This window comes from Xenopus laevis, chromosome 4L (assembly GCF_017654675.1).
Source record: "Xenopus laevis strain J_2021 chromosome 4L, Xenopus_laevis_v10.1, whole genome shotgun sequence".
Taxonomy (NCBI): Eukaryota; Metazoa; Chordata; class Amphibia; order Anura; family Pipidae; genus Xenopus; species Xenopus laevis.
The window spans coordinates 1,749,776-1,770,000 of NC_054377.1; the positions used below are offsets into that span (position 1 = coordinate 1,749,776).

Consider the following 20,225-nt stretch of genomic DNA (forward strand, 5'->3'; position numbering starts at 1 on the left):
CCAACACTTTCCTCTTGTCTCTATATATTAGGTACCTATCTAGTACTACCAATCCCTATTTCTGTAGGGAAATGAGAGAGAGCAGACAGTAACCCTTCCAACACTTTCCTCTTGTCTCTATATATTAGGTACCTATCTAGTGTTACCAATCCCTATTTCTGTAGGGAAATGAGAGAGAGCAGACAGTAACCCTTCCAACACTTTCCTCTTGTCTCTATATATTAGGTACCTATCTAGTGTTACCAATCCCTATTTCTGTAGGGAAATGAGAGAGAGCAGACAGTAACCCTTCCAACACATTATATTTTTCTTTACTAAACAGGAGCCTATTGTACTTTAGCCACGAGTTACTGAAATCCAGAGAATGAGTAAATTCCTCAAACCCTTACAGTTGATTTTCCTTCCACGTAAGAACTGAGTGAGCGAATTCTATGACTAACCCCCCGCCTGCCAACAAACAGGTAAATGACGGGGTTTGTGAATCATGTTCCCTTCACTGATCTCTAATATCAGACAGACGAGCCCTGCAGATACATTGAAATTATAAGGAGCAGAGAAACCACATTGGCTCCATTATTAGGTGGGAAAGGGGCAATGATGAGCCCCCCGGCAGGCGCCTTCTAATAAGTAACGTTTTACCTTATTATTACTGACGCTTGTAAGAAGCCGCATCGTTAGGCATCATCTCTTGTATCAATAATGAAAATAATGGCAGATACTGAGTCGTTAAATAAAAAGTAATAAAAACAATTATCAGTAATAAATGCAGCCAAATAAAATCAATCCCTGGTTATATTATTGGGGGTATTTACTCTGAGATATATATAATATATATATATATATATATATATATATATATATACCCCCATGCATCAGAAATAGAAATTGGAATTGATTGATTTTCCTTTGCCTTTTTCCAGAAGTGAAGTTTAGTTTAAAGGGATTGTTCCCCTTTAAATTAACTGTTAGTATGATGTAGAGAGGGATATTCTGAGACAATTTGCAATTGGTTTTCATTTTTTATTATTTGTGTTTTTTCAGTTATTTAGCTTTTTATTCGGCAGCTCTCCAGTTGGCAGTTTCCTCAATCTGGTTACTAGGGTTCAAATTCCCCTAGCAACCATGTATTGATTTGAATAAGAGACTGGAATATGAATAAGAGAGGCCTATGAGTAATAAAAAGTAGCAATAATATTACATTTGTTGCCTTAGAGAGCATTTGTTTTTAGATGGGGGTCAGTGACCCCATTTGAAAGCTGGAAAGAGTCAGTGGAAGAAGGCAAATAATTAAAAAAAACTATACAAAATAAATAATGAGGACCAATTAAAAATTGCTTCGATTAGACCATTCTATAAAATTACACCTGGCACAGGGGTGAATAGCGAGTAGGGAAGTAGCAGTGCAGCCAGGCTAGTGCTTAGGGGCAGGGCAACCATTGGGGGTGTGGCTTGTAGGGATTGGGCAGATGGGGTGTGGTCTTTGTATAATGGAGTCACACAAAGGGGGCCACAGCAGAGTCTCAGGGGCCACAAGTACTTTCTGCATGGCTCTAAGGGGGGCAAGATGGCACCCCACAAACACTCCAATACTTGTATCCCTGCCCCCCCCAAAAAAATGAGCCCTTTAATTTCTCATGCATTTTAGTTATATGGGGCCAACATCCGTAATCACTGGGCCCCATACTACTACATTAGCAACAGTAAAATTAGAAAAAGTAAAAGGGACCCCAAAGGAAAAAAGTCCCTCGTATGCACAGCAACGCCCCTAATCTCCAAGCCCCTCCCTCTTTTGCTGGGCACCTGACCCTCTGTACCCCCCCCCCCAGATGGTGGCCTTGAGTTTAGGCTTGAAATTTGGAACTGAAAAACAACTAAATGCTACAAAATTCAATTTAGGACAAACCATTGGTAAATTGACCTGTTCTACCAAGATTTGGAATTGCTCATTAATTTCGGCTTTACAGGCCCCCTACACTCCCGGGTCCCCCTGAAACCTCAGAACCAACAACCCATAAATTATTCCCCAAAAAAAAAAAAGAAAATGCGACTGGGAATAATGATCCGACGCTTAGGAGCATATTTATCAAGGGTTGAATTTCGAATTTGAAAAACTTCGAAATTCAAAAAGACCAAACGAAATGAAGTCAAAGTTATTTTTTGGCCGAATAGGTCCGAATTCGAATGGCACGAATCGAAGTAATAGCGCATAGTCCACCAATAGGTTCTAGGAGGTCCCCCATAGGCTAAAGCAGCAATTCGGCAGGTTTTAGATGGCGAATGGTCGAAGTTGAATTTTTAAAGAGACAGTACATGATAATTATCGATACTCAAATTTTTGATTTTTTTTTCAAATTCGAATCGAATTTGGACTATTCCCTAGTCGAAGTACACAAAAAATAGCTCAAAATTCGAATGTTTTGAATTCGAAAATTCACCTCGACCTTTGATAAATCTGCCCTTAAAGTTCATGTGGATTCGCCCCCCTGCGCTGATGGTACAATCGCACTAAATGCGACTCAGGAGTCTCAGCCAAAGTCCAAATCAGTCTCTGCCGTCGGAAAAGTTCCCCTTAATTACTGGAAGCGCCAGTTCTGTTTGCAAACACCCGGTGACCCAGACAATTGCTGTGGGTGATGCTCATTAACTCCAAAAAGCTTTTGTGCGGTCGGGTGGGGGTTGGCGATGACTAAAAGGAAAACTGGCACCCGCAGGCCTTACTCAACACATCCGACACAATCCTGGCCCCGGCGCAGACAAATCGGTCTTCGGAAAAAAAGAACGTAAATCAGTTCATGTGAAAGTGGAGAGGGATTCTGCTTAATTACACAATTTAAAGGAAAACTAAACTCAAGGAATAAATAACATTGTAACAGTCTGGATATTGATTTTTCCTTCTTTTCCCCTGGCACTAAATATAAATTTAGATTTTCTTCAATTGCTCCGACTCTCGTCTGTTTTCCATTGGAAAGAAGAACAATATGAGGGTTAGAATTACTTAAAGGGAAAGTAAACCCACATATAAAGTGTTAGCTAATGAAAGAAAATATCTTTTTAGCAACTTCCTAGTTGGGTTTATAGTTATAGGTCATTGTGTCTGTCTGGCTCTGTCTGTTCATCCATTTTTGTCCTGTTGTTTGTCGCTTGATACAATGTAACAGGAGTCAGTTCTCCTGAAGTTTCTTTCATTAGACAAATTGTCTGTTTTTGGTTGAGCCCAGAGGAATGTGCAGAGGAAGCCGGCGGGTTACAATGTATCACTAATGAAATGTCACTTTGCCTGTGAATCCTCAGAGCTCACACTCAATCAGTATAAAGACACCATAACATTTAAGGATCTGCCCTTCATTGGCTGAAGTCTATTGTCACTCATCTCTCTGGGCCCCCAGGTGTCATGGTTACAGGACGTACAATAAATGGGGCCAATCAGGGCGAGACGCTCAAACAGATAAAACTTTTCCTGAACAATTTTAGCAATTTTTTTTCCTGCCAGAGCAGAAGGAGAGAATTAATGGAAATCCAGGACCTTTGAATGTGAGGAGCGGAGACTTATCTTTTATTAGAGAACTGGGCCGAATAGAGACGAGAAGAGGAAAGTGGGGGGCTGAGGGGATGAGAGACAGAAGGAGAGAAGGGAAAGGGGGTTAGGGAGTAGAGAGACAAATGGGGGAGAGGAGAAATATAGAAGGGGAGAGAAGAGGGAGGATGGGGGAGAGTAAGGCCAAACAGTTGGGGGAGAAAAGGAAAGGAGAGAGGATGAGAGACAGAAGGAGAGAAGGGAAAGGGGGTTAGGGAGTAGAGAGACAAATGGGGGAGAGGAGAAATATAGAAGGGGGGAGAAGAGGGAGGATGGGGGAGAGTAAGGCCAAACAGTTGGGGGAGAATAGAAAAGGAAAGGAGAGGGGATGAGAGACAGAAGGAGAGAAGGGAAAGGGGGTTAGGGAGTAGAGAGACAAATGGGGGAGAGGAGAAATATAGAAGGGGGGAGAAGAGGGAGGATGGGGGAGAGTAAGGCCAAACAGTTGGGGGAGAAAAGGAAAGGAGAGGGGATGAGAGACAGAAGGAGAGAAGGGAAAGGGGGTTAGGGAGTAGAGAGACAAATGGGGGAGAGGAGAAATATAGAAGGGGAGAGAAGAGGGAGGATGGGGGAGAGTAAGGCCAAACAGTTGGGGGAGAATAGGAAAGGAGAGGGGATGAGAAATGTGGAGAAGTAATTAAAAGAAGGGGGATAATGATAATTGGAGAAACAGAAAATGAGGAGATGAGAAATACAGGTTATGGGATTCCCTGTAAATAGAGGGTGAATGAGTAATTTATTCGTGGGGAGGAAAGGAGATCTCACCATCAGTATAGGAAGGGGTTCTTTACTGTAAGGACAGTCAGGTTATGGGATTCCCTACCAAGAGAGGGGGAATGAGTGATTCATTGGTGGGGAGGAAAGGAGATCTCACTATCAGCATAGGAAGGGGTTCTTTACTGTAAGGGCAGTCAGATTATGGGATTCCCTACCAAGAGAGGCGGAATGAGTGATTCATTGGTGGGGAGGAAAGGAGATCTCACTATCAGCATAGGAAGGGGTTCTTTACTGTAAGGGCAGTCAGATTATGGGATTCCCTACCAAGAGACGGGGAATGAGTGATTCATTGGTGGGGAGGAAAGGAGATCTCACCATCAGTATAGGAAGGGGTTCTTTACTGTAAGGACAGTCAGGTTATGGGATTCCCTACCAAGAGAGGGGGAATGAGTGATTCATTGGTGGGGAGGAAAGGAGATCTCACCATCAGCATAGGAAGGGGATCTTTACTGTAAGGACAGTCAGGTTATGGGATTCCCTACCAAGAGAGGGGAATTAGTGATTCATTGGTGGGGAGGAAAGGAGATCTCACCATCAGCATAGGAAGAAATCTAAAAGAGGGGCAATTGATTTCTGGTGGTGGCAAGTTATCAAGTAGAAAAAGGGCAGGGAAATGAAATGATAAAATAAATCATTACAAAGTAGAAGAAGAGCTAACCATCTCCCTTTGCATTAAACTTTGTTATTTCCCCACAATTCCTCGCATTTCACCCCCCTCCGGCAAACAAGTCCATTTATAAGAATGCAATAAAGCTTTGTAGCGACTCCGCACATACAGATCACACAGCGTAATAAACGTTATAAATATTCAGACTCGGCTCCAATAAATAAATCAAGAGCCGATCAGACACAAATAGAAAGGTCGTCACTCGCCCAGAAATGAAAAGATATTTCCCAACCGTCGCTCGTTACATTTGTTACTTTGTTACACAGAGAGGGGTCGGTACTAACTCATTTATACAGGGGGTCGGGATGTTTCTGGGAAATGCATTTAAACATTAGTGAAGCTGCACAATGATATTGTTGCTCTATCACTTGCAGTACCACATCTTACCACTGTCTTGTGCTTTACCATTGACTGCAATAGAACAGCGCCACCAGCTCACGTCTAATCTCTAATATGGAAGCAATTTCAGCAAAGATTCTACTGGAATTGTCACTTCAGGTTTTATTCAATGGAGACATGCAGCTTAGGATGGCAGATTTGGGGGAGGGGCAGGAAGTCTGTGACTCAAGTAGTGGGTGGGACTCGAAAGATGTGATGGCAACTTACAGGGGATGGTGTTAGAATGGTTAAAGCTTATGTTTGCTACTCAAACTACAGCTGTGGAGCAGATACTCGGCCCTCCTGCCCTTCTGTGTGCTAATGATTTCATTGGTTCAAATGGAACCAGAACCAGGAAACAAATCCATATGATCCTGTAACTTGTTCCATGACACCTGCCCATCAACTTCAACCCTCAGTTTATTCCCCTGGAGCTTCTGAATAATCCCAGGACCAGGGAAAATGATCCTTATCTCTCTCCAGGGAATATAGATTAATGTCCAGCAATAACAGCCTCGAATCTGTCAATTGTAACTGCCAGCCCAGCCCTGTCCCATCATTGCAACTGTCAGTGTAAAATCCACTTTAAAAGAAAGGAATAGAAAGAGCCCTACCCTGAACAATAAAATGAAGAGATTATTTATGGCAGCTGAGATTCTAGCTATCTGTATAACAGAACATTCTGTCCCAGTGGCTGCACAGATCCTATCTGATCCCCATTGTAAGCAGCAGTCCTGTCCTGCTTTATGGCAGCTGAGATTCTAGCTATCTGTATAACAGAACATTCTGTCCCAGTGACTGCACAGATCCTATCTGATCCCCATTGTAAGCAGCAGTCCTGTCCTGCTTTATGGCAGCTGAGATTCTATCTGTATAACAGAACATTCTGTCCCAGTGGCTGCACAGATCCTATCTGATCCCCATTGTAAGCAGCAGTCCTGTCCTGCTTTATGGCAGCTGAGATTCTAGCTATCTGTATAACAGAACATTCTGTCCCAGTGGCTGCACAGATCATATTTATTATCAGTGATGTTGGTACATGAGGGCATATGGGAGATGCTCTTAATTATTTTAGTGTGAAGCCAAGTGGAATATTGGGCGACTGATTAAATACAGAGAATATTTTTATCTTCCACTCAGTTGCCCTTTGATATAAATGAAATCAGAGTTTTCAGATGTTGCTGGAAGAGAGTAACGGACATTTCATGTTCCATTTATTCGCCGTTCCACGGAGGAAATGAGTCTGGCAGCCGAATCAAAAAGGATTTCCGAGTCTGTTTCCCTCTGCGATTCAATCTGTCTGAGTTGACGGGGAGTTGGGGTCCAAAATACAAACAAATCTTATCAGTTCAATGAAGCAGTGGGATTTTAATGACTCCGAACAGAAGACACAAACATTGTTCCCTTCCCATTATAAAATAAAAACTGTGCTAGAGAGGGGTTAGTGGCATCTGTGAAACATACTTGGAAACTATGTCAGAATAGACATTTCCCTGTACTAAGCACAATTCAGCAGGAACAGTCCCCTAAGTTTGCTCATAGTCTGTACAGAGAGATCCCATAAAACTATGGCAGCATAGGTATTCCCTGTACTAAGCACAATTCAGCAGGAACAGTCCCCTAAGTTTGCTCATAGTCTGTACAGAGAGATCCCATAAAACTATGGCAGCATAGGTATTCCCTGTACTAAGCACAATTCAGCAGGAACAGTCCCTAAGTTTGCTCATAGTCTGTACAGAGAGATCCCATAAAACTATGGCAGCATAGGTATCCTCTGTACTAAGCACAATTCAGCAGGAACAGTCCCCTAAGTTTGCTCATAGTCTGTACAGAGAGATCCCATAAAACTATAGCAGTATAGGTATTCCCTGTACTAAGCACAATTCAGCAGGAACAGTACCCTAAGTTTGCTCATAGTCTGTACAGAGAGATCCCATAAAACTATGGCAGCATAGGTATTCCCTGTACTAAGCACAATTCAGCAGGAACAGTCCCTAAGTTTGCTCATAGTCTGTACAGAGAGATCCCATAAAACTACAACAGCATAGGTATTCCCTGTACTAAGCACAATTCAGCAGGAACAGTCCCCTAAGTTTGCTCATAGTCTGTACAGAGAGATCCCATAAAACTATGGCAGCATAGGTATTCCCTGTACTAAGCACAATTCAGCAGGAACAGTCCCCTAAGTTTGCTCATAGTCTGTACAGAGAGATCCCATAAAATTATGGTACATAGGTATTCCCTGTACTAAGCACAATTCAGCAGGAACAGTCCCCTAAATTTGCTCATAGTCTGTACAGAGAGATCCCATAAAACTATGGTACATAGGTATTCCCTGTACTAAGCACAATTCAGCAGGAACAGTCCCCTAAATTTGCTCATAGTCTGTACAGAGAGATTCCATAAAACTATGGCAGCATAGGTATTCCCTGTACTAAGCACAATTCAGCAGGAACAGTCCCCTAAGTTTGCTCATAGTCTGTACAGAGAGATCCCATAAAACTATGGCAGCATAGGTATTCCCTGTACTAAGCACAATTCAGCAGGAACAGTCCCTAAGTTTGCTCATAGTCTGTACAGAGAGATCCCATAAAACTATGGTACATAGGTATTCCCTGTACTAAGCACAATTCAGCAGGAACAGCCCCTAAGTTTGCTCATAGTCTGTACAGAGAGATCCCATAAAACTATGGCAGCATAGGTATTCCCTGTACTAAGCACAATTCAGCAGGAACAGCCCCCAAGCTTTTATACAAGACTGAACCATCAGAGTCAAATACAAATAATTATATCTGCAAGACCCTTAAATATAAAGTGACACTTCCATGGAACTGATGTTGTGGACAGTTCCCCTTGTATCAGCATTGGCGGTTCCTGCACTTATGTATCAATGCAAATAGAGAGATAAAAGGGGTCTTTGGGAAGGAGAACATTTGTTCAAATAAAGAGAAATGTTAAACCTTCTGAGGACCCTGAACAAAACCCGCAGTATTATATGTATGTAATTATGTACATTGTGTGTATAGATCAGTATTATAAATCCACACTGAGCAATTGAGCAAATCAGAGGGGTTTATTGCACTCAATAGGGTTTGATGCTTCTCTCTCTGTATAAGCTCCTATTGTATTATTGAACAAGCTCAGGTGTTTCCTACAGAAATAAAATATATATATATATATATACATAATACAGATCTATATTATCCCATATTTGGGGAGGGCTAGAGCGTAAGCTTCTGTTCAGTTCTGCAGGGACCAGATGAGGAAGATGAGGCCCTTTGACACAGATATTGTTTCACTTCGCTTCATATAAAATATGCAAAACACTGAATTGTCCCCTAATAACGACCCACGAAGCTTCCCACTAGCGCAGGTGCCTGATTATAACAGACAATAAACTATAACAGACAATAAATTATAACAGACAATAAACTATAACAGACAATAAATCATAACAGACAATAAATTATAACAGATAAATAAATATAAATAAGGGAAGCAAATCTCCCAATTAGATCAACATCAGGGATAGGAGCACAGAATGGCCCCTCCCAGCTCCCCCAATTGGGGTAATTTCAGCCTGACTGATCCAATGTCACCAATGGGAATGTGTCCCCCAATAAAGTGAAATGAAGTATCAATAGAAATACACAGGGGAATGGGCGTGTGGGGTGCAGGCAGGGTGCTGGGGGTACAGTTTCAGGAGACAGCTGGTTGGTAGAAGACGGAACCTGATAGGGAATTGACGTTGGAGAAGGGAATACAATGAGAGGTGTAATATTGCCATGAGAAAAGAGACACAAGCAGAGCTGGAGAGAGACAGGGGAATGGGGCTGATATCAGGGTACAGTTATTTTGGGGCAATAAAGAGAAACTGCCCCCCTCCTCTCTACATTCACATTGCAGGTTTCCTTATACAGAGAGACTTTTGTGCCAATAATCTATATAAGAGCCAATCAGATGCTTTGCTTCCTATACCTGTATTACACCTGACTCCAGCAGGACAGGTATTACCCAACCTAAATGGGACATTCAGCTGGGGGTCCTGTTATTCTGGAGACCAACTAACGGGCAGATTTTTCAAATGTCGAAGTGAATTTTCGAATGAAAATAATTCGAATTTCAAGCTATTTTTGTGTACCTTGACTAGGGAATAGTCCAAATTCGATTGGAATTTGAAATATAAAACGAAAATTCGAATATCGAAATGTATCATGTACTGTCTCTTTAAAAATTCGACTTTGACCATTTGCCATCTAAAACCTGACAAATTTCTGTTTTAGCCTATGGGGGACCTCCTAGAAACTGTTTCTAAAAATAATTTTTGGGATAAAACTTCGAATCGAATTTGATCTAATGCACTATTAATTCAATTTAAATTTGGCTGAATACTGACCTATTCGATTGAAAATGGACCAATTCGGCCAAAAAAAAACCTTTGACTTAATTTTCGGTTGGTCTTTTTGAATTCCAATTTCGAAGTTTTTCAAATTGGAAATTCGACCCTTGATAAATATGCCCCTACGAGTCAGGCAAGAGTTACGGGAGATATGGGATTTATGGGAGTTACGGGAGTTACAAGAGTTATGGGAGTTACCAGAGTTTTGGGAGTTATGGGAGTTACTGGAGTTACGGGAGTTATGGGAGTTACGGCAGCTATTGCAGTTAGGAGAGTTATGGGGGTTACGGGAGTTATGGGAGTTACAGCAGCTATGGCAGTTAGGAGAGTTATGGGGGTTACGGGAGTTATGGGAGTTACGGGAAGTACAGGAGTTATGGGAGTTACAGGAGTTATTGGAGTTTTGGGAGTTATGGCAGTTACAAGAGTTATGGGGGTTACGGGAGTTATGGGAGTTACGGGAAGTACAGGAGTTATGGGAGTTACAGGAGTTATTGGAGTTTTGGGAGTTATGGCAGTTACGAGAGTTATGGGGGTTACGAGAGTTATGGGGGTTACGGGAGTTATGGGGGTTACGGAAGTTATGGGAGTTACGGGAAGTACAGGAGTTATGGGAGTTACAGGAGTTATTGGAGTTTTGGGAGTTATGGCAGTTACGAGAGTTATGGGGGTTACGGGAGTTGTGAGGGTTACGCGAGTTATGGCAGTTATGGGAGTTATGGGAGTTACGGGAATTACAGGAGTTATGGGAGTCATGGGGGGACTAGAGGGAAATGAGTTTGAAGCCAAGTGATGGTGTCACTGGGGCAATAAGGCATCAGGTGTCACTTACCCATTGTTTCCGCAATTCGGCAGAAAATTCCACCCCGGGGCATGTCGGAATGGGACAGACAAACACCATGAGATAAAATAAAGCGACTCTCTGGGCAGCAGATCTCACTGAACGTTGGGGCACCAGGATCTGATAGAGCAAAGGGCTACAGATCTGATTGGCTGCCAAGCTCATAAAACATTTACTTGCACCTGGGTGTAAACTGATAGTCGGCCTTTCAGGTGCACTGGGGCTTCTCTTGTGAGGGACACAGAGGGGAGGGGGTAAAGGACAGACTGAGAAATAACAGAGAAATAACAAATTCAGGCAGATATTCAGGAGACTGGACCAACCACATAACCAGGATGGGACAGAAAGTTTAATTATGGGCAGGGGGGTACAGAGACTGTAGGTACCAATGAGAAACCAATAAATAAATCATGTGACATTGTCGTTACACATAAAGGAACCACCTGACACCTGAGCAGAGCTCATTCAACTTGCACTACCGTAAAGTAACTGATGGTGGTGCTGTTCAATGATGCGCCCAAGTAGGGTTCTCAATGTAACAAAAAGGAACCTTTAGAAAAGAGTACGAAATGTAGACTGGAGGAGACCCCCGATCCTGCACATGAGACACAGCCCCCACCTCCAACACTCCAAGTCTGAAACATTATAAACATGGGAGGAGGGAGGTGCCATATTGATTCCCTTAGACAGTACAGTATGAGGGTATAGCTTATTGTGTGCCCAGAACATTCCTTCTCTGTATATTTGTATTTATACATATGGGAGGAGGAGGAGGTGCCATATTGATTCCCTTAGACAGTACAGTATGAGGGTATAGCTTATTGTGTGCCCAGAACATTCCTTCTCTGTATATTTGTATTTATACATATGGGAGGAGGAGGAGGTGCCATATTGATTCCCTTAGACAGTACAGTATGAGGGTATAGCTTATTGTGTGCCAGAACATTCCTTCTCTGTATATTTGTATTTATACATATGGGAGGAGGAGGTGCCATATTGATTCCCTTAGACAGTACAGTATGAGGGTATAGCTTATTGTGTGCCCAGAACATTCCTTCTCTGTATATTTGTATTTATACATATGGGTGGAGGAGGTGCCATATTGATTCCCTTAGACAGTACAGTATGAGGGTATAGCTTATTGTGTGCCCAGAACATTCCTTCTCTGTATATTTGTATTTATACATATGGGTGGAGGAGGTGCCATATTGATTCCCTTAGACAGTACAGTATGAGGGTATAGCTTATTGTGTGCCCAGAACATTCCTTCTCTGTATATTTGTATTTATACATATGGGAGGAGGAGGTGCCATATTGATTCCCTTAGACAGTACAGTATGAGGGTATAGCTTATTGTGTGCCCAGAACATTCCTTCTCTGTATATTTGTATTTATATAATGGGAGGAGGAGGTGCCATATTGATTCCCTTAGACAGTACAGTATGAGGGTATAGCTTATTGTGTGCCCAGAACATTCCTTCTCTGTATATTTGTATTTATACATATGGGAGGAGGAGGTGCCATATTGATTCCCTTAGACAGTACAGTATGAGGGTATAGCTTATTGTGTGCCCAGAACATTCCTTCTCTGTATATTTGTATTTATACATATGGGAGGAGGAGGTGCCATATTGATTCCCTTAGACAGTACAGTATGAGGGTATAGCTTATTGTGTGCCCAGAACATTCCTTCTCTGTAATGCATACAATATGAGTGGGATCTGTCATGTTAAGAAAGTATTTTCTTTAGGATTTACAAAGCAGACTGGAGAAGGCGCTGCTACTAGTAGTAAATATTCCAGGAGCAGGAAGGGAATGGGAATGTTTGGAGCTGCTGGGATTCCTATCAGGGATTTAGTAAAGTAACTAGAGGAAACAGCTCAGTAAAGAGCAGATGTATCACTAAATGAAGCAGAGGGGTGACTGGGAGAGTATGTTGCATAATTGTCTGTTAGAAGCACTTGGATTTGGAAGTTTTTTCCTTGGAGCCGGTATGGAAAGAATTAGTCTCATCCCAGAGGAACAAAGACTCTTTGTACAGAAAGCAAACTATGCAAAATGCTTGTGGCTGAACTGTTGCAGCTCCAACTCCTTTATTCCTTCCAATGAGCTAAATTACAGTGGCTACATGTTATTATGGGCAGATATTTCTCTTCCTAAAATGAGAAAAGCACATAGTGTTGTCATAACTTTCTTTTTATTACAGGGGAAACCCACCCATAACAGTATCTGTGTGTAGGTAAGATCAATATCTTATATACAGCACAACTGGGGGCGCTGTTCTGTAGTATCCCTATAGGAAACATTGACCAACCAGCAGGTGGGAATGGGAACTGCACCTAAAACTCTCTGATGAAAACTTTCTTCAGATCACTGGAGCACAGGGGATTGTGGGAAATATTTTCTAAAACTGTTCAATTTCTATGCACCCCACCCACAGTCACACTCCCTTCCCAGAGACTATTATCCCACTGTTACTATAGACACCATCTCTCCCTACTATACCTGCTATCCCACAGTCACACTCCCTTCCCAGAGACTATTATCCACTGTTACTATAGACACCATCTCTCCCTACTATACCTGATATCCCACAGTCACACTCCCTTCCCAGAGACTATTATCCACTGTTACTATAGACACCATCTCTCCCTACTATACCTGCTATCCCACAGTCACACTCCCTTCCCAGAGACTATTATCCACTGTTACTATAGGCACCATCTCTCCCTACTATACCTGCTATCCCACAGTCACACTCCCTTCCTAGAGACTATTATCCACTGTTACTATAGACACCATCCTCTCCTACTATACCTGCTATCCCACAGTCACACTCCCTTCCCAGAGACTATTATCCACTGTTACTATAGACACCATCTCTCCCTAACTATACCTGCTATCCCACAGTCACACTCCCTTCCAGAGACTATTATCCACTGTTACTATAGGCACCATCTCTCCCTACTATACCTGATATCCCACAGTCACACTCGCCTTCCCAAAGACTATTATCCACTGTTACTATAGACAACCATCTCTCCCTACTATACCTGCTATCCCACAGTCACACTCCCTTCCCAGAGACTATTATCCACTGTTACTATAGGCACCATCTCTCCCTACTATACCTGCTATCCCACAGTCACACTCCCTTCCCAGAGACTATTATCCACTGTTACTATAGACACATCTCTCCCTACTATACCTGCTATCCCACAGTTACACTCCCTTCCCAGAGACTATTATCCCACTGTTACTATAGACAACCATCTCTCCCTACTATACCTGCTATCCCACAGTCACACTCCCTTCCCAGAGACTATTATCCACTGTTACTATAGGCACCATCTCTCCCTACTATACCTGCTATCCCACAGTCACACTCCCTTCCCAGAGACTATTATCCACTGTTACTATAGGCACCATCTCTCCCTACTATATCTGCTATCCCACAGTCACACTCCCTTCCCAGAGACTATTATCCACTGTTACTATAGGCACCATCTCTCCCTACTATACCTGCTATCCCACAGTCACACTCCCTTCCCAGAGACTATTATCCACTGTTACTATAGGCACCATCTCTCACACTCCCTTCCCAGAGGTTTTTTCTTTACTATAGGAGCTGTGGGCCTGACAACACAGTCATAATGTGAATTGTACTGAACATCATTTAGATTCTATTAGTATTAAAGGTGTAGAACATCACTCCCTTGATGCTTGAACCCCAAAAGCATGTTACCCGCAGGTACTCCCTTGTGAATCTTGTGCAAAAGGGGCAGTAAATTAAACATCTAATATAAAAAATAGAAATCCTCACCTTTATAGTGGGACTGTATATTACAGGAGTGTGACAGTTGCTGAATGAGGCAGTTGCATCTCACCAAGACGGCAGTTAGGGAATTCCTATGTCTCTGGTACCAGGTCCCATGGCAGAGGGTAAGACTTTGAGAGGTGCCCGGGTTGTGCTGTTGTTGTATAAAGACACAAGACAAAACTGTTGAGCAGCGCACACAGAATAATGAGGCAGCTAAAGGGCGTCTAACAAAAGAGTAATTGTCTCTACACATTCCTTATGAATTTATGGAGGATCAGAACCAATTAAGGCTGGCAATGACAACGGCCTGGAATTTGCCTCTGGACTTTATTGTGGGTGAATTTCAAACACTGGCAAAATATCGACAATGGGAAGTCCAACTTTAAAGGGGAAACTTACCGTTTTCATTGTTTACTTTAAATTGATATGTTTTGGCCTGGGAACTTTATCTGCCTTGTATTGTATATGTTATTCATTTATGCACTGTATATTGTGAGTGGGTCCCTCAGCTCATGTAAGTGACAACAGAGCATGTGTAGTGAATCAGCAGAAATGAAGATGAGAAGCTACTGGGGCATCTTTGGGGGCACAGATTTTACCTGCTAAAGGTTTGTAGGGACATTGGGCTGGTACAGACAGGGCCGCCATCAGAAATTGCAGGGCCCCATAGCAAAAAATTTCCTGGGCCCCCTGGGCTTCACCCACCACAAGCCCCACCTACAGGTCCGCCCTCCCCACCCCCACAGGTCCACCCCCCACCACACACTAAAAAAAAAAACATTGGTGGCTATTGTTCCCACATGTTAATAAAAAAATATTGGTGGTCAGGGCCCCCCCATTAAAAAAAACATTTGTCACTGGGGAAAAACAATTATTGGTGGCTAGGACCCCACATGGGGAAAAACAATTGGTGGCCAGGGCCCCCACCACTTGTAAGAAAATTGGTGGTCAGGGCCCCCCTTAAACATCCAGGAGTTTAAAAAAAATTTGGTGCCCAGGGCCTCACCACACAACAGGGACCACAAAGGGTTACCTTTAGGGGGGCCCTGCCATGTTACACTTACTACATTAGTGGGGCCCACCTGCTGTCAGTGAGCTGCCAACTACAGAAGGGAGGAGGGGAGCACAGGTGGCTGCATCTTCTTCCAGTGACAGCATTTTCTTCCCTTATTGGTCACAAAATTTCAAGTCCTGGTAAAGCTGCACGGTGATTGGATGAGCTGGAGGAGAAGTTCAAACCTCAGCTATCTAATCCCTTAGCAGCTCAACCGGGACTTAAACTCAGTGACCAATAAGGTGAAGTAATGGACAGAAGATACCTCCCCTTGTGCTCCCGCCCTGCCTTCCCGAAGTCAGCAGCTCTCAGAAAGCAGGGGGCCCGGCTAATCAAAGTGCGGCGTGGCTGAGCCCCCCTTACCCTCGGGGCCCCCTACAACTCTCCCCCCTGTCCCCCCCTGATGGCTGCCCTGGGTACAGAAGCCCAGACCATAAACTGTAACATTTCTAGTCCATTTGAGAAGCTTTAGTTCTCTTTTAGGCTTGTGACACACGGCAGATTCGGGGAGATTTAGTCGCCTGGCGACTAATCGCCTCTTCTTCTGGGCGACAATCTTCCCGAACTGCCTTCGCGTGCTTTCCCATCCGCTATAATGAAAAGTCGCCTGCGTTAAAGCACACGCGGCGCTTCGTTTTCTGAAGTCGCCCGAAGTTTCCTCGTGAGGCAATAGAAGGAATGGTATGTGGGGGCGGCACAGCAGGTAAAATAATTCCTCTATGAACTTCCGAACTAAAATGCCCCCTTGTGATGAGAGGTCAGGCTCCCCCCAGCCAACAGCCACTGAGGGACATAGAAATCCATATTCATACCACATTTATACCACATTTATACCACATTTATACCACATTTATACCACATTTATACCACAACCTCATTCTCATGGGAGCTGCCGTATGATTGGCTGAGAGCAGGACTCAGATTCCCATTGAACACCCTCCATGGAGGAAAGGCAAAGCTTCTGGGGGCCCCCATTGTACCCCTATAATACTCTACGCCCGCTCTGTTTTTGTAGAAAGGAAAATGGCATTTTAAGGAATTAAATTTCGGAAAATAATTGTATCAAAACATCTCATGTCAGTGTCTCTCGCACGTGACCCCAAACGACCGATAAATGGCGCAATTACGATGACAAATAAATTTTCAAAAAGATTGTGCGCCATTCGGTGAGTAATGGGGGGTCACAGCCGATCCCCTCAGCATTATTTCCCTAAATAAATACAATTTGTGCTTCTCACACATCCCCAACTCTTCTGTTCATCTGATATCAACTTGTTACATTGTATAGCCAACTCTACACCCCAAAATCCCACCCTATCCCTGTGCCTTGAGCTCTGTACTTACAAAGAGTTTCTCCCAAATCCTCAGCTGGAGCTTCTCATCCACATCCCACTTCCCTCTCTGCTCCGACAGGATAAAAAGCCCCTTTTCTAACATTTGCTCACAAGCCGCTCTGCCCATCACAAAAAAAAAAACCTCCACATACTTTGACTCAGGCTCCCATCCAAAAAAAAAAAAGAGAGACTTGGAATAATTCTATTTTCGTCCAACCATCACACACCAGAAATATTTCAGCCGATCTGCGGCGAGGCCCCAAATTTGAGCCCGGTTGGTTGGGCTTTGAGGAGTGAAATTAGAGACTTGGGTCTAACGGAAAAAAGTAAAATAATAATAATTCAGTAATTTTCTGCTGAGTGGGGGTCTCTGGGATAATGTTCTGGTCTCACAAGGAACACTTTGTGCCATGGGAAAGAGTTTTAGGATTTATACAATATTTTTGCTGCGCAACCCCCTGAACCCTCCGAGAGTTGCAGAAAATCTGGAATTTACAGAATCGGCGTATTTTGTGCAAAAAGCAGGTGCCGGGCAGAACATTCCATCAACCTGGTCCTTTGCATCTGCAAATCCATCTTGAAATTCTACAACCCCCCCCCTCCTGCTCCCCAAGAGCTTATTTTCCTTTCAGGGAGGTGGAATTCTGTGGTTTTTCCCCCTATAAACAGCCTTTGAAACAGGCAGATTCCAGGCAATAAAACTCCAGCTGATGTTCATTCCTTTCACATGCCCCGAACAGCAACTGGGAAATGTATATGTGAGATTAAAGGGATCCTGTCATCTGAAAACATGTTTTTTTCAAAACCCATCAGTTAATAGTGCTGCTCCAGCAGAATTCTGCACTGAAATCCATTTCTCAAAAGAGCAAACAGATTTTTTTATATTTAATTTTGAAATCTGACATGGGGCTAGACATATTGTCAATTTCCCAGCTGCCCTCAGTCATGTGACTTGTGCCTGCACTTTAGGAGAGAAATGCTTTCTGGCAGGCTGCTGTTTTTCCTTCTCAATGTAACTGAATGTGTCTCAGTGGGACCTGGATTTTACTATTGAGAGTTGTTCTTAGATCTACCAGGCAGCTGTTATCTTGTGTTAGGGAGCTGCTATCTGGTTACCTTCCCATTGTTCTGTTGTTTGGCTGCTGGGGGGGAAAGGGAGGGGGTGATATCAGTCCAACTTGCAGTACAGCAGTAAAGAGTGATTGAAGTTTATCAGGGCACAAGTCACATGACTGGGGGCAGCTGGGAAATTGACAATATGTCTAGCCCCATGTCAGATTTCAAAACTGAATATAAAAAAATCTGTTTGTTCTTTTGAGAAATGGATTTCAGTGCAGAATTCTGCTGGAGCAGCACTATTAACTGATTCATTTTGAAAAAAAATTTTTTTTTCCATGACAGTATCCCTTTAAGTCATGAGTGAGAAATGACAGTGCAGCAACTGTATGGGGCACGCCAGCCACCGCACAATAGTCTTCTAACCAACTTCCCCCGTATACATTCATTTTATTAAAGTGCGTGTTTTTGATTGGAATTGCTAATGAAAAGCAATATGTGTCTCTGCTCTGCGGGTTGTGACTCCTGAAGCAATGTAGCAGAAACCAGCTGATTAACAGGCCTGGAGGAGAACTGAGTGGAGGGGAAAAAAAACTGTTTATTTTTCTTGTCTGATGAAGACAAAACCCACATTTGTTTCCATGTATTTGCTGTTTTTGGTAACTACTGTAGCAGTTTCAGCCTTACACAAACAGCCCTGTACATCAGAGAATCCCCAGTGCAACGGAAACCTGCCTCCCCCCAGCCTGTAGAACATGAGCACATATAATATCCTGTATATCACATGCTGGGGGTTACACAGGCCCCTTGTGTGGGTCCCTTTCATCCAACAGTCGCCTCATTCATAAACATAGGAAGCCGCTGTGATACATTGTAACGTCTCATTCACTGCAACAAACTGCAGCTTTCCTATTGGTTACTGATTCTGCACTGCTTCAAGGAGTCAATAAAGTAGAAGTCGTGTAGCCACTGAGCATGCTGGGAAGTGTAGTTCGGCCATTTCTAGAGCACCACAGACAACGTGGGAAACATTTTGTTGAAGTGTTTGGAGAGAGCGCGGGGGGGGGGAGATTGTAACAGACTCCACGTGTCCAGATGCTTTTCAGCGCCGTCTGGTTCGAGGTTTGGGAAGAGGGAACACCCTGCCCAGAAATGAGCGAGTCTGGGGATAATAACATCTTGTTGTGCAGCAGAGTCTCTACTTACTGAGTGGATGGGCTCCTCTGTAATTATCAACATCAGACAAACCCTAAATAAAGGCTCCAGATCTGCACCCCCCCAAACCCAACCCGCACCCTCCCCCCAATGTTTCTCAATGTTTTAACTGTTCTAAGTGCCAATCCCATCTGCAGAATCACTTAAACGTTGTTATTGTGGCTTTCTGTCCCTCTGTTTTGTTTCCCTCCTGTGTCACTTGGAAACTTGAATGTGTTGGCAAAGTGAGTATTACATTCAGAACCACAGATGGACCCTGCCATGAAACAGAGGGAAAGTGAGGGGTACATACAGAATGAGGAACCACAGATGGACCCTGCCCAGACAGAGGGGAAGGTGAGGGGCACATACAGAATGAGGAACCACAGATGGAGCCTGCCCAGACAGAGGAGAAGGTGAGGGATACATACACAATAAGGAACCACAGATGGAGCCTGCCCAGACAGAGGAGAAGGTGAGGGGCACATACACAATAAGGAACCACAGATGGAGCCTGCCCAGACAAAGGGGAAGGTGAGGGGCACATACAGAATGAGGAACCACAGATGGAGCCTGCCCAGACAGAGGGGAAGGTGAGGGGCACATACAGAATGAGGAACCACAGATGGAGCCTGCCCAGACAGAGGAGAAGGTGAGGGGCACATACAGAATTGGGAACCACAGATGGAGCCTGCCCAGACAGAGGGGAAGGTGAGGGGCACATACAGAATGGGGAACCACAGATGGAGCCTGCCCAGACAGAGGGGAAGGTGAGGGGCACATACAGAATGAGGAACCACAGATGGACCTTGCCCAGACAGAGGGGAAGGTGAGGGGCACATACAGAATGAGGAACCACAGATGGACCCTGCCCAGACAGAGGAGAAGGTGAGGGACACATACAGAATGAGGAACCACAGATGGACGCTGCCCAGACAGAGGGGAAGGCGAGGGGCACATACAGAATGGGGAACCACAGATGGACCCTGCCCAGACAGAGGGGAAGGTGAGGAGCACATACAGAATTGGGAACCACAGATGGAGCCTGCTCAGACAGAGGGGAAGGTGAGGGGCACATACAGAATGAGGAACCACAGATGGACCCTGCCCAGACAGAGGAGAAGGTGAGGG

The 20,225-nt window shown here is 43.8% G+C and overlaps 1 protein-coding gene across 1 annotated transcript in view; it reads right to left on the reverse strand.

Annotated features, from left to right (window-relative positions):
• LOC108713442 (protein inscuteable homolog) overlaps positions 1–17,031 on the reverse strand; it is a 60,381-nt gene extending 43,350 nt beyond the window's left edge. The window contains exons 1-2 of the mRNA XM_041589675.1: positions 16,855–17,031; positions 14,460–14,607 (exon numbers count right to left, since the gene is read on the reverse strand). The gene's annotated coding sequence lies outside the window, so the exon portion shown is untranslated. The remainder of the gene's footprint in view (positions 1–14,459; positions 14,608–16,854) is intronic.
• Positions 17,032–20,225: the final 3,194 nt, after the last annotated feature.